Below are 11,165 nucleotides of genomic sequence, written 5' to 3'. Positions count from 1 at the left end.
CCTCCCATGCCTCCTCCCATCATCATTTGCCTCATGAGCATTTGCTTCTTCATGAGCATTTCATCGCGACAAAGTTCAACATATCCCTTTGCCTTGGCATCAAGAGTTGATGTGTCCATAAACATGAACCTGAGTGTCCTCTCCTCAACCATCTTCCTCTCGTCGGCCGCGACCTTCTTCTCCTATAGTTCCACCTTCCTCTCCTCGGCCGCGACCAACCTCTCCTCGGCTGCCGCCCTCTTCTCCTCGGCCGCCGCCCTTCGCCGCTCGGCCTCACTCCTCTCCTCTAGTTCCTTGAGCTTCAAGATTCTTTTCTCTTCGGCATACTCTTTCCTCGCTGTGACAATGGCATCAAATCCTTCCTTGAGATCATTGTCTCCGGCCTTTGTTCCCTTCACTTTCTTGGTTCCATCGGGCCTATAAGATTTTGTCGCGAAGTGAGGAGTGGGGCCCGTCTCCTCAGTGGCGACATCTTCTTCATCCTCAACCAACACACTCTTCTTCTTCGACGATTCAAAAGTCTCTCTAGTTTTCCACTTCTCCACATCCTTGAGCTCTTTGTAGCAATGATGAAAAGTGAAAGCTTTTCTTTCCTTTTCTTCTTCTCGCCTTTCATGTTCCTCTCCCGAAACAATCCTTGTGCAATCATTTTCTACAAAAAAAACGTATCATCATCAATATAGTGAACAAAGAGGAAATATTTGACAAAGCACGGACGAAGAGGAAATATTTACCAAATCACTATCACCGCAACCACTTGGGTTCATGCGAGCAACATTTGACAAGCAATCGACCCACTTTGAGCATTCGGCATTGATGGTGGACCAACGTTGGCGTAGAGAGTCGCTCGAACGGAAGATACCACTTGTGTTGCGTTCATCGAAGACTCCTTGATGCGTTTCCAATAGGTGCTCACCGTTTGGTCGCTTCCAACACTTGCATCTTGAGAGATTTTCTTCCAAGCGGTGCATATCAACACATCCTCTGCGGTGGTATAATTGCCACTTCTTCCCTTGACATTGAAGAAGCCCTCATCATCCACATCAAGATTGTCATCATCATATTGGGTTCATATTCTTGTGACTCATATATGTAATCATCATTTGCCACATTTGTTGCGCGCATGAAAGCTTCATCATCAACACTAAAATTGCACGCACAAACAATCAAGGACACAAAAATCTAAAACAACAAACAAGAGCACAAACGAAAGCACAACCGCAAAATTTATACCTTTACGACATTTCGTCGAACATGTTGGAGGCGGTGGCCGTTAGTGTGGCCACATCTTGCTCCACGGCCAGCGGTGGCTGCGGGGGAGGTGGAGGAATGGATGTGTGGCTGCTGGAGGAGGCCGCCGGCCGCACCGTCTGCGACTCATCGCCCCGAGCCGCCGCGACCGTCTTTGAGACCTTCACCGGCCGCGTAGAACTGTTGGCCGAGTTGCGGCTGCGGTTGGCGGACGTTTGCCGCTGCCTCCTCGTCCCTTCGCCGGCTTCGCCACCTGCGCGGTGGCCACCGGCCAGGGCGGCACCAATCCGGGCCGGCGGGGGGCGGGCAGCGGCATGGCCACGGATGCGGGCGGGATGGCAGCGGCGGCAACGGCGGCGGCCACATGGGTCAGCCCACCGGTTGCGGCGGCGGCGGAGAAGGCGGCGGGGTCGTCGGCATCGGCCATGGCGGCGCCGGACGGCAGGGGGCGGCAGCGACCAGGCGGGTGCGGGCGGGAACGGAAATGAAGTGGCGGTTGGGCGTTCGCGGGCGGCGGCTAGTTTTGGACCAGATGCATATCGTGATGTATATTTGCATCGCGAGGTGTTGCATTTTACATCACGAGGAGGCCGCGGAACATTTTTTTTGCATATGGACTGTCTGTTGGAGCAGCGTTTTTTGCCGTAGACGGTCCAAAAGTTAGTTATTTTTACATTTGGACCATCTATTGGAGATGCTCTAAGCGAGTCAGCATCAATCCCAAGTCGCCGCGCCAAATCCTACAGGGCGCATACCCCCCGGTCTCCATCGATGCTATATGGGCCGGCCTTTTTACCTTATTTCTGATTTTGAAAAAGGTGAAGCAAAAGTGTGTTTATTGGGATTCGAAGACGCAACCTCCTGCTTCGCAGTACACCGCACTAGCCACCACGCCACCACACCCAACTAGATCCGTATTGCGTCTTGGCACGAGGGTGCCGGTCCTGGCTTTTTTTCAAGCAGGGATAACGAAAAAACCATTCACATATAATAGGAGCAAGACATCATCGATGGATACCGAATGATAGTACCAACACATCTCCGTAGTGACCAGAACTATAGTAAACACATTGAAGGATGCAAATGTTCATACATGGTAAATTAAAGGATGCAATGTTCGTATAAAGGTAGATGTTGAGTACAAAAGGATGGATAGACATGCCAAAGAGACAGTGTTCATAAAAGAAGAGGGAGATCACACGGTAGTTTACACTGTACATCACAAGAGCCGGTGGCATCATGTATCATCGGGTACTTGCTAGAGTTAGAATAGGTGATCGGTGATGTCCATCGATGATCAAAGCCATGGCCTTGGTGTGAAGAAAACAACTCGTGCAAACACCTCATGCTCTTGTGCCTGAGATGCCAAATGATTAGATAGGTATAATATATTTGGAAACAGAATGTGCGAGGCTTGCAATCTCAAAAATAAGAATAACACGATAAGTAAAAGATCAACAATGGCATAAGCTAATCTGATAGTCGGTGATAATTAGATCGTTAAATATATTCAATAGGTGAGTATTCGTACCAAATAAAAATCAATGACACAACTAAATCACAGTCAATAGATCTGGAGCATTCTCTCTAAAAAGGGCATTCTAATGGACCATGAGACTCTCACAACAATAGAACTGCAGCTACTACTGAAAATCGAGCAGTATTTTTATACACGGACCCTAGATCGACACTACAAAAGTACAAAATTTATAAGTGACCGACAGCTCACGTTTACCTTGTTCATTGGTGGCAGCATGGACTGAATTTTCCCTGTTCCAGTCGCCGGCGTAGCATAGAAGAGCTCCCTCTGTGCGCTTTTGGTCCAGTACAACTGAGACATCAAGTTCAAAAAGGCAGTTCTACATACCAAGATTAGGAATATATCACAGGTCAAATACCATTTATAATGAACATTAGTAAAGAAGGACCATACATAATGATAGCAAGGCCTTTATAAAAAGACCAACAATAACCAGGTAGCAGTATACACAAGTAAGTGTGCAATGCCCCATTGCTCCTCACGGCAAAGAAATACAGAAAGCTTACTGGCATGACTCGTTAACAATAAAATAATATCAGAAATCATCCTTGAAATTTTCATGAAGACTAATAGCATCTCCCAACCATTGTTTATCCCATAATATATATTGTAAGAATCCTACACACAAGTCAATTGTTGTAACCAATGAATAGGAAATGCCGGATACAACTGAGTTGTTATTGTTGGTTAGTATGAGCAAGTTGAGCAAAGCGATCATTTTTAAAAAGCCAGGAGAATTAGACATCACTAGTAACCAAAACCAAATAGAATACTACACTTCATACAGAATAACTGAAAGATAAATGAGCTTCTCCAAATACATTTTGCTACACAAGCATTTTAAAAGTTTTGATTTAGCTACTGACATGGGACCGGGTTAGTTATGTAGGGGAGATACACGATGGCCAGGAGAGAATTTGGAGAAGCACAGAACAAAAACTGCAACACAAGTTGTGCCTAATGAGTACAGACAGATGTTAGCCACTTAAACATGGTGGTGACATCTCACCTTTATAACAACACTATCATCATGTAGTCCCCATCCAGAAGCAGAGCATGTTGAAATACATCAAACTTAGTAAGGCAAGGAGGACAGACAAAGATAGGTACACATGCATTGCATATGACAAAAAAGATTGCCTGGCCTGGTTAGATATATTTTTAGTGTATACTCTAGCTTGGCTAGATTGCCTCTACTTACTAATAGGGCTTGTCTTATACTCCCTCCATCCCAAAATTCTTATCTTAGATTTGTCTAGATATAGATGTATCAAGTCACATTTTAGTATTAGATACATCCGTATCTAGACAAATTTAAGACAAGAATTTTGGGACGGAGAGAGTATATCTTTTGAGTATAAACGACAAACAGAATACCGACACGGGTAAGAAGAATAAACAACAAACATCCTGTGGTGATGAAGAAATAACTAACAAAATCACCGAATCACAGCACACAAACAAAGAACAGTCACTATCATACCCAAAAGAATAATAACTATCATACCCATTAATTTGTCCATATGAGCACATATTAAACAAATTATGAAACAACTATGCATGACCAACAACAGGCTACAAGAGTACATATAGCCAATGAAAGAAAAGAATAACTACCTAGCATATGGAGCAAGCCCATTGTATCCTCTCAAACAGAGATGCCTCGTGGAGCATAGTCCAAAAGCTTCTACAAGAAGAAACCATCCAAACACTGCAGGACCGACACAAGGGTTAGTGCTGCTGCATAAATTCATATAAGAAGATCCACACAAATATCTTATGCAGAGCATACTGACACAAGCAAAATACACTGACAATGAGGAGGAGGGTCACCCCAAGATGCATAAGATCATTAGTCGCACACTGAGAAGCTAAACCAATAGCAGAATGTAGTGGCCAAATTCAACAATAAGCTTTTGAATTCTGAATGTAAGATTACACAGGTACATCTTGGGATGAGGGTATTTGAACAAAATAACCGAAGACAAATCATTATTCATGAAATTAGATTGACAGAGTCTGTATTGCATTATGAAGTGAACTATACGAGTACAAATTAATTTACCCCTGAAAATAACGAAAAGTGGCAGAAGCTATCTAGCAGACCATTTTTCAGAACATGCCAGCACAGATTTACGACCCGTAAGAGTGAATTAAAATCTCACATCAGAACATCCATCCAAATATATTATGCAGAGTATACTGACAAAAGGAAAAATGCATAACCATCAGGGTGGCATTGCCCAAGATGCATATGATTGTTTAAAATCTCACAATAAGCTTGTGATTTCAGAATGTAAGATTTATATAGACACGTCCTGGGCTCAGGGTATTTGACAAATAACCTTATAGATATCATCGCCGATATAATCCAATTAACGTGTTCTGAATTGCAAGGAAATTCACAACTACAGATTTAATTTAGCCATGAATTAAACCAAAAGTTGCAAAAGCCATCCAGTTGGTCATTTTTTAAACCATGTCAACCCAGATGTACACTCCTTAGGAGTGATTTAACTACTTACCACAACAATTTCATGTAAGAACAACCATCCAAACATATTATGCAGAATATATTGACAGAAGCAAAATATACTGACAATCAGAGGCATGGCCATCAAGTATACTGACGGAAGCAAAATATACCAAGGGCTATTGTCATGCAAGGCTTCTAAGATTCGATGCCTATTAAAAGGAAACATCAGGGCACAAAGAGAAACACCAGCCTGATTCACCACTAACAATACAAGATTGCGCCTGTAGTATGTAGAAATAGAGCATTCGCACCTCAGAAGATCTTCAGATAAATCCGGGTGATCCTTCAGCTTGGCAACTGGAACAGAAGCATACTTTGAACCCAGCTTGTTGCAAACAGTCTGGCTATATATCTATAAGAATAGTCGAATACAACATTAGTAGTTTGAACAAATATCCTTTAAGCAGTGCCTCAGTATGTTATCGGTCCATAAACACACATGAAAATTTAGTCTACTCACATAATCCAAAGGCGTGAAGATTCACATTTTGCACTCTCATTATCTGCATGCTTTTGTAACCCATCCCAACAAACTGAAAGAAAACCAAAGCCTACAAGAAAAAATGAAATAGAAAAAGGCAGCAGTGTAGGGATGCACTATTATGTTCTCGCTTGAACCATGAATTATACATGTCTGGGATCCCATGCCATGAGCACACAATGATCATTCATCGTGTAATAAAAGAAATGAAATGCTAAATCAGATTTAGATTATCACCACATTTATCAATCTGACCACTTGACATAGACACGAATTAGGATTTTCTCTGTAAAATCTAGTGTATTTTTTATACAAGTACACAACCACCGGCTAAATCTACATGAGCTGGTTGATTAATACATTAAATCAGCACTGCCCAGCTAGATTTATGTGCAATTGGCCAAGATTTATGGAAATATTCACTTAATACATCCCTTGAACTTTTTTGTACTTCTCAACATCGTCAAATATCTTAGCATTTCCTCTGGTCCATCTAACAAATTACCAGACACCCATGACTGGTACATCAGTACCATATGTCCGAACACATCAAGGACGACTGAACATTTCACACCAAATGAGCACAGATCAATGAATGAATGGATTGCACAGAAAAAACCATAGAAGATGATAGTGGAGAAGGGATGGCTCACCAGTGGACTCCCAGGTCCAAGCACCACCAAGAAGCATCAATAGCCCAAGCTTGAACCACCAGCAATGAGCACAGGAAGGGCACATCGTTCTTGAAGGGGAGAGGGACGAAGCGAGGCCTCACCTGCCTCGGATCTGGACTATCATGTATCACATTATTTCTTCTTTTCATAACATAGGAAGACACACAACTTATATTTAGAACTTTATCCAAAACGCAAGTAACCTAAATACTTTTGATTGCACAGTCAGTATTTTGCCAGCAGAAGGATGTGATTTTACAATGAAAGACTGAGGATTCTCAAATGAATTAGAAAAGAAAATTAGGCAAGTGATGGCTACTTACTCTCATGATAAGTGGAAGTAGAGCAAATTCTGGTGAGATTTGGGCCTGAATATCAACATAAGAAAAAAAACAGAAAATGTCATAGATATATTAGAAGCACGACATGTGGTTTTAGAAAACAAATCAAGTTGTAAAGGAAAATAATGCTACTTTCAATATATATAGTAGATGTCAAATGTAGATAACAGTCTAGTACCGATATTAGAGAAGGTAGTCTGGTTTTGGTCACACCATCAATACAAAGCAGGTGAGTCCCCTGGTGATTGTTCAGAAGAGAAAAGCTATTGAGTCCCCTCGTGATTGTTCAAAAGAGAAAAGGCAAGTGAATAAAGAGGAGTAATCTTTGTGAATTAGTTCATATGTCATTCAGCCATGCAATTCTTCCAGTGTAGTTAGCTGTATAAATTACTAATCAAGCACTAACAATGGGGAAACTCAAAAGCAAAACTTGTTTTGAGTTGCCGCCATGCAAAGGAACTGGATAACTTGTTTTGGAAGTTGCAGCCATGAAAAAGAGGTCCAAAAGGTACGTAAATAGACCCAATAAGACATGATAGCATAGTACATCAAACAAAGACCAGCAATTAATTGTATCCAACAATGAAGGAATATTAGGAGTCCTCATATTGGAAAGGAATAGCACAGGTTGCGAACAAAATATTATTCCTAACCATGTGCTTACATTATTTTTCCTTGTGTCACAGTAATGAAAATAAAAAGGAACATAGAGAGGGAATTACTCTCTAAAGTAAGCCCCTATGTAGAAGTACATCATTACAGAAAGGTAACATATAATGTAGAACAAATGCAATTGAAACTGGAGCACAAAGAGGCTCCTAATTTTAAGACGAGGTGACCATACCTTGAGAAGAATTGACACTACCTCCCTCACAGCCTCCTCTTCTCAGGTCTCACCGGCACACACCAGTCGGTCGGCAAGAGGAGGGGAGAGGAGAAGAGCTCCAACCTCAAGTATGCAAACGAGCTGCTCCTTGTTTACATAAAGTATAATTTCTACCTCATAGGGTCCTTCGTGTTGATTGCCTGCCAACACATGGGACACTGGGAGCTTCTCTGGCACCCACAACAGGAATAGCATTAGCACATCATAAGGTATATATGATAAGGAGTCACAGTCGCAACACGAAGATGTGCTAAACCAAATCAACCAATAGTTCAGAGGAGTCAACTCTTCTGAATTACATGTGGCAGTCAACCGGTCATTGTAGTGATCAAGCTACTATCTAGATAACATGGTGTTTCATCCGAAAGCTCAGAATCAGTGGCAGCAGTAAGAAATAAAGATAAATGGTGCAGACCAACAAATCCTCTAGCCAAAAATGTGCAACGCAGTAAATTGATCATTCAACAACCAAAAATATAAACTACAACTCTAGAAATGTGGTTCTCAAATCAATTCGTTAATGTTTCAAATCTTACCATTAACAAACTAACAGTAGCAAAATGCATACTTGTATGACAGCATCAGGAAATATCATTCTAAATTTCTAATCGAATGGTTACAAAACTTACTGGAGATGCAAATCATGCTTGCAGCTTGTAACCTGTGACAATTAGAAACAAAAAACCAGAACAGATTCCACTCAGACACGTCTACCACCGAATTGAAAGATTTCCATCACTGATCACCATTACATCTGTAAGACAAAGGTAGCTACTCTGGAGGAGTCACTGTCGTAGAAGGCCCTGAGGCAGGTGTTGTAGGTGTGGTCGCAGGCGTACACACCGCCCTCCACGAAAGCCACTGCTGATGAGAGCTTCTCCATCCCTCCATCCCCCGGCCCCCTCCTCCCTCTTTGTTTACTAATCCAATCAAGAACCAGGTCGACCGCAGTTGGTTGGACAGCTGCCTCCCGCATCCCTACAACAACGCAAACGACAAGATTTTAGATGTAAAATTCGAGTGGAAATCCAACCAATTGAGGTTATTCAAAAACCAAAGATTGTGAGGCAACGTGCTGGCTAGGACCTCCTCCTCGTCCCACAATCTCCCTATCTGCTTCCTCATCATTCAGCCAGCACCACGTACCGCCATGAAAATGCAAAGAAAGGACGAGAGGGCTCACCTTGGCTTGATGATGCCGGAGGGTAACTTAGAGGTTGAGGCAAGCTCGGGCTCCGACCGACTAGCGCAGCGTCCCCGGCGGCGACTTGGTGACGCACGAGATGGAGGTGTTGACCACCCGATCTAGCGGGGCCACGAGATGCACATCGGTGAGCCACTTCCCCGCGTGAACTTCCTTGGAACTGTCTCAACACCGAGGCTGGCGGCTACGACGCCAAATCGGAGGCCATGGATCTCGGACCGCCATGGAACTCGTATCCAGTGGAGCAGCAGCGCAATGGCGCAGGGGAAGGGAGGGTGTGTGACGGGAAGGGAGGAGGCCGAGGGGCGGCGAGGGATGAAGGGACGGGTGGTGGTGGCGCTTAGCGGCGGCAAAGCAGCGGCGCTTCCCGCATCGGCCACCGCCACTACAAGAAATATGTCAACTAGTGACCTTCTATCAGTGACTCTGGAAGAATTGGTCATAGATCTATGACCATCTGAGACCAATTGGTTAAAAGCTGTTCGGGGGGCTCCAAACCCTAAACCATTGCGACCATTTTTGGTCAGAAAGGTCGTAATTTCCTTACATGAAATGGTCACAAAGCAAACAGTGCAGGTCCGCTGCCTTATTTCTAGTTGTTAACGACGAATATAGATGGTCATAGCCTTGTAGATTGTGGTGGGTTGTGATGACTAGGCGCCATCTCATCAGTTTTGCCTATGTGTCATGTCCATGTGTCAATTTTTGCCCTAGGTTGTGAAGCAACCTATATTTATGTTATTCCAAAAATTCCCAAAAAATTCTCATAAATTGTTTGGATCATATCTTCATCAAATATGTCAAAAACCTTCCTTGCCTAGTTCAAAAATAACTCAACAATATTCATTTTCCTATTATGTTCAGAGCAGCACTTTGTGAAGGAAGTGTTATTTATATATTCTTGATTTCCCTAAAAAATTGTGAAGACGGTCTTCTTAGTAACTGATCATCCTCAGCCAAAACTCACGCCCATTAGCCATGTGCATTTCCCGTACCGCAAATCAAACACTTGGCTGCTTATTCATGTTTGAGCATCGATCAGTCTCCTCATGAGAATCTTATGTTATAATTTTCTTCCTAGCATCTACCTGGGGAGTGAACAACCCACAATACATGCCTAGGCCGTCCAGAACGTATGGCAACGCCACGGTCACGCGGTGACCACGCGGCGAGCATGCGAGCTTATGCGCTCTAGAGTTGGGGCCCTCAGCCACCGTCCAAACCTCGATGTCTCCCCATCAAACCATGTATTTCTGATTAAATAGATACTTATTTACCTAGAAATGATTTTTGGAAACAATAAAGAGCAAACTATGAGGTAGTTGCAGTTCAAATTTGACCCGCTTCCATCTGAATCAATGGGAATTTGTCTTTTTCACCAAAGGTGAATCAAAAACTTTGACACCCAACCATTTTGTCAATTGTGAATTATATATGGCCTAGTATTTTATAAAATTGATTACGTCCACAATTCAACAATTATTACGTCCACAATTCAACAATTATATATGGCCTAGAAATGATTTCTAGAAAAAATAAAGAAAAAACTACGAGGTAGCTACAGTTCAAATTTGACCCGCTTCGAGCTGAATCGGTGGCAATTTGTCTTTTTCATAAGAGGTGGATCAAAACTTTTTTCACCCAACCATTTGGTCAATTGTGCATAAAATATGGCCTAGTATTTTATAAAAATGATTTGGTCCAATTTTGCAACAATTATTTGGTAGGTCCTTAACAAAAAAACCTCATTTGGGGTACTCAAAAAATGGAAAATGATTTTTTGTGCAAAGAATATAAAAAATCCCTTTGAACTTTTGCAGAGTATAAAGAACTCATTTTGAACAAATATAAAGAATATAAAGAATATCATTTGAACAAATATTTGATAGGTCTTTTACAAAAAAGAACTCATTTTGAGCACTAAAAAATGGACAATGATTTTTTCATGACCTATTTAAAAGGTCATAAAGTCTTCAAATTGTTTGTTGCGTTGTGATTGGTCTATAGGCATATCACGCGGATCATGCATCCGACACCATCAGATGCTCCGGGATCCAACGGCGGACCTCATCCCCTCACCCTCTCACGCACGTAGCCCTCTCACCCCCCTCACCCACGCAGCCCCCACTCCCCACTGTTGCAACCCTAGCCCCCACGCCCCCACTCTCCCACACCCGCACCCGCTCGCCAAACCCTAGCCACCGCCGCCGCCCCCACACCATGGCCGTCGACGGCGAGGAGCCCGAACCCTA

The sequence above is a fragment of the Triticum dicoccoides genome, chromosome 1B, assembly GCF_002162155.2.
Source record: "Triticum dicoccoides isolate Atlit2015 ecotype Zavitan chromosome 1B, WEW_v2.0, whole genome shotgun sequence".
Taxonomy (NCBI): domain Eukaryota; kingdom Viridiplantae; phylum Streptophyta; class Magnoliopsida; order Poales; family Poaceae; genus Triticum; species Triticum dicoccoides.
The sequence above is the reverse complement of the archived record's forward strand: the minus strand, read 5'-3'. Positions refer to the sequence as shown.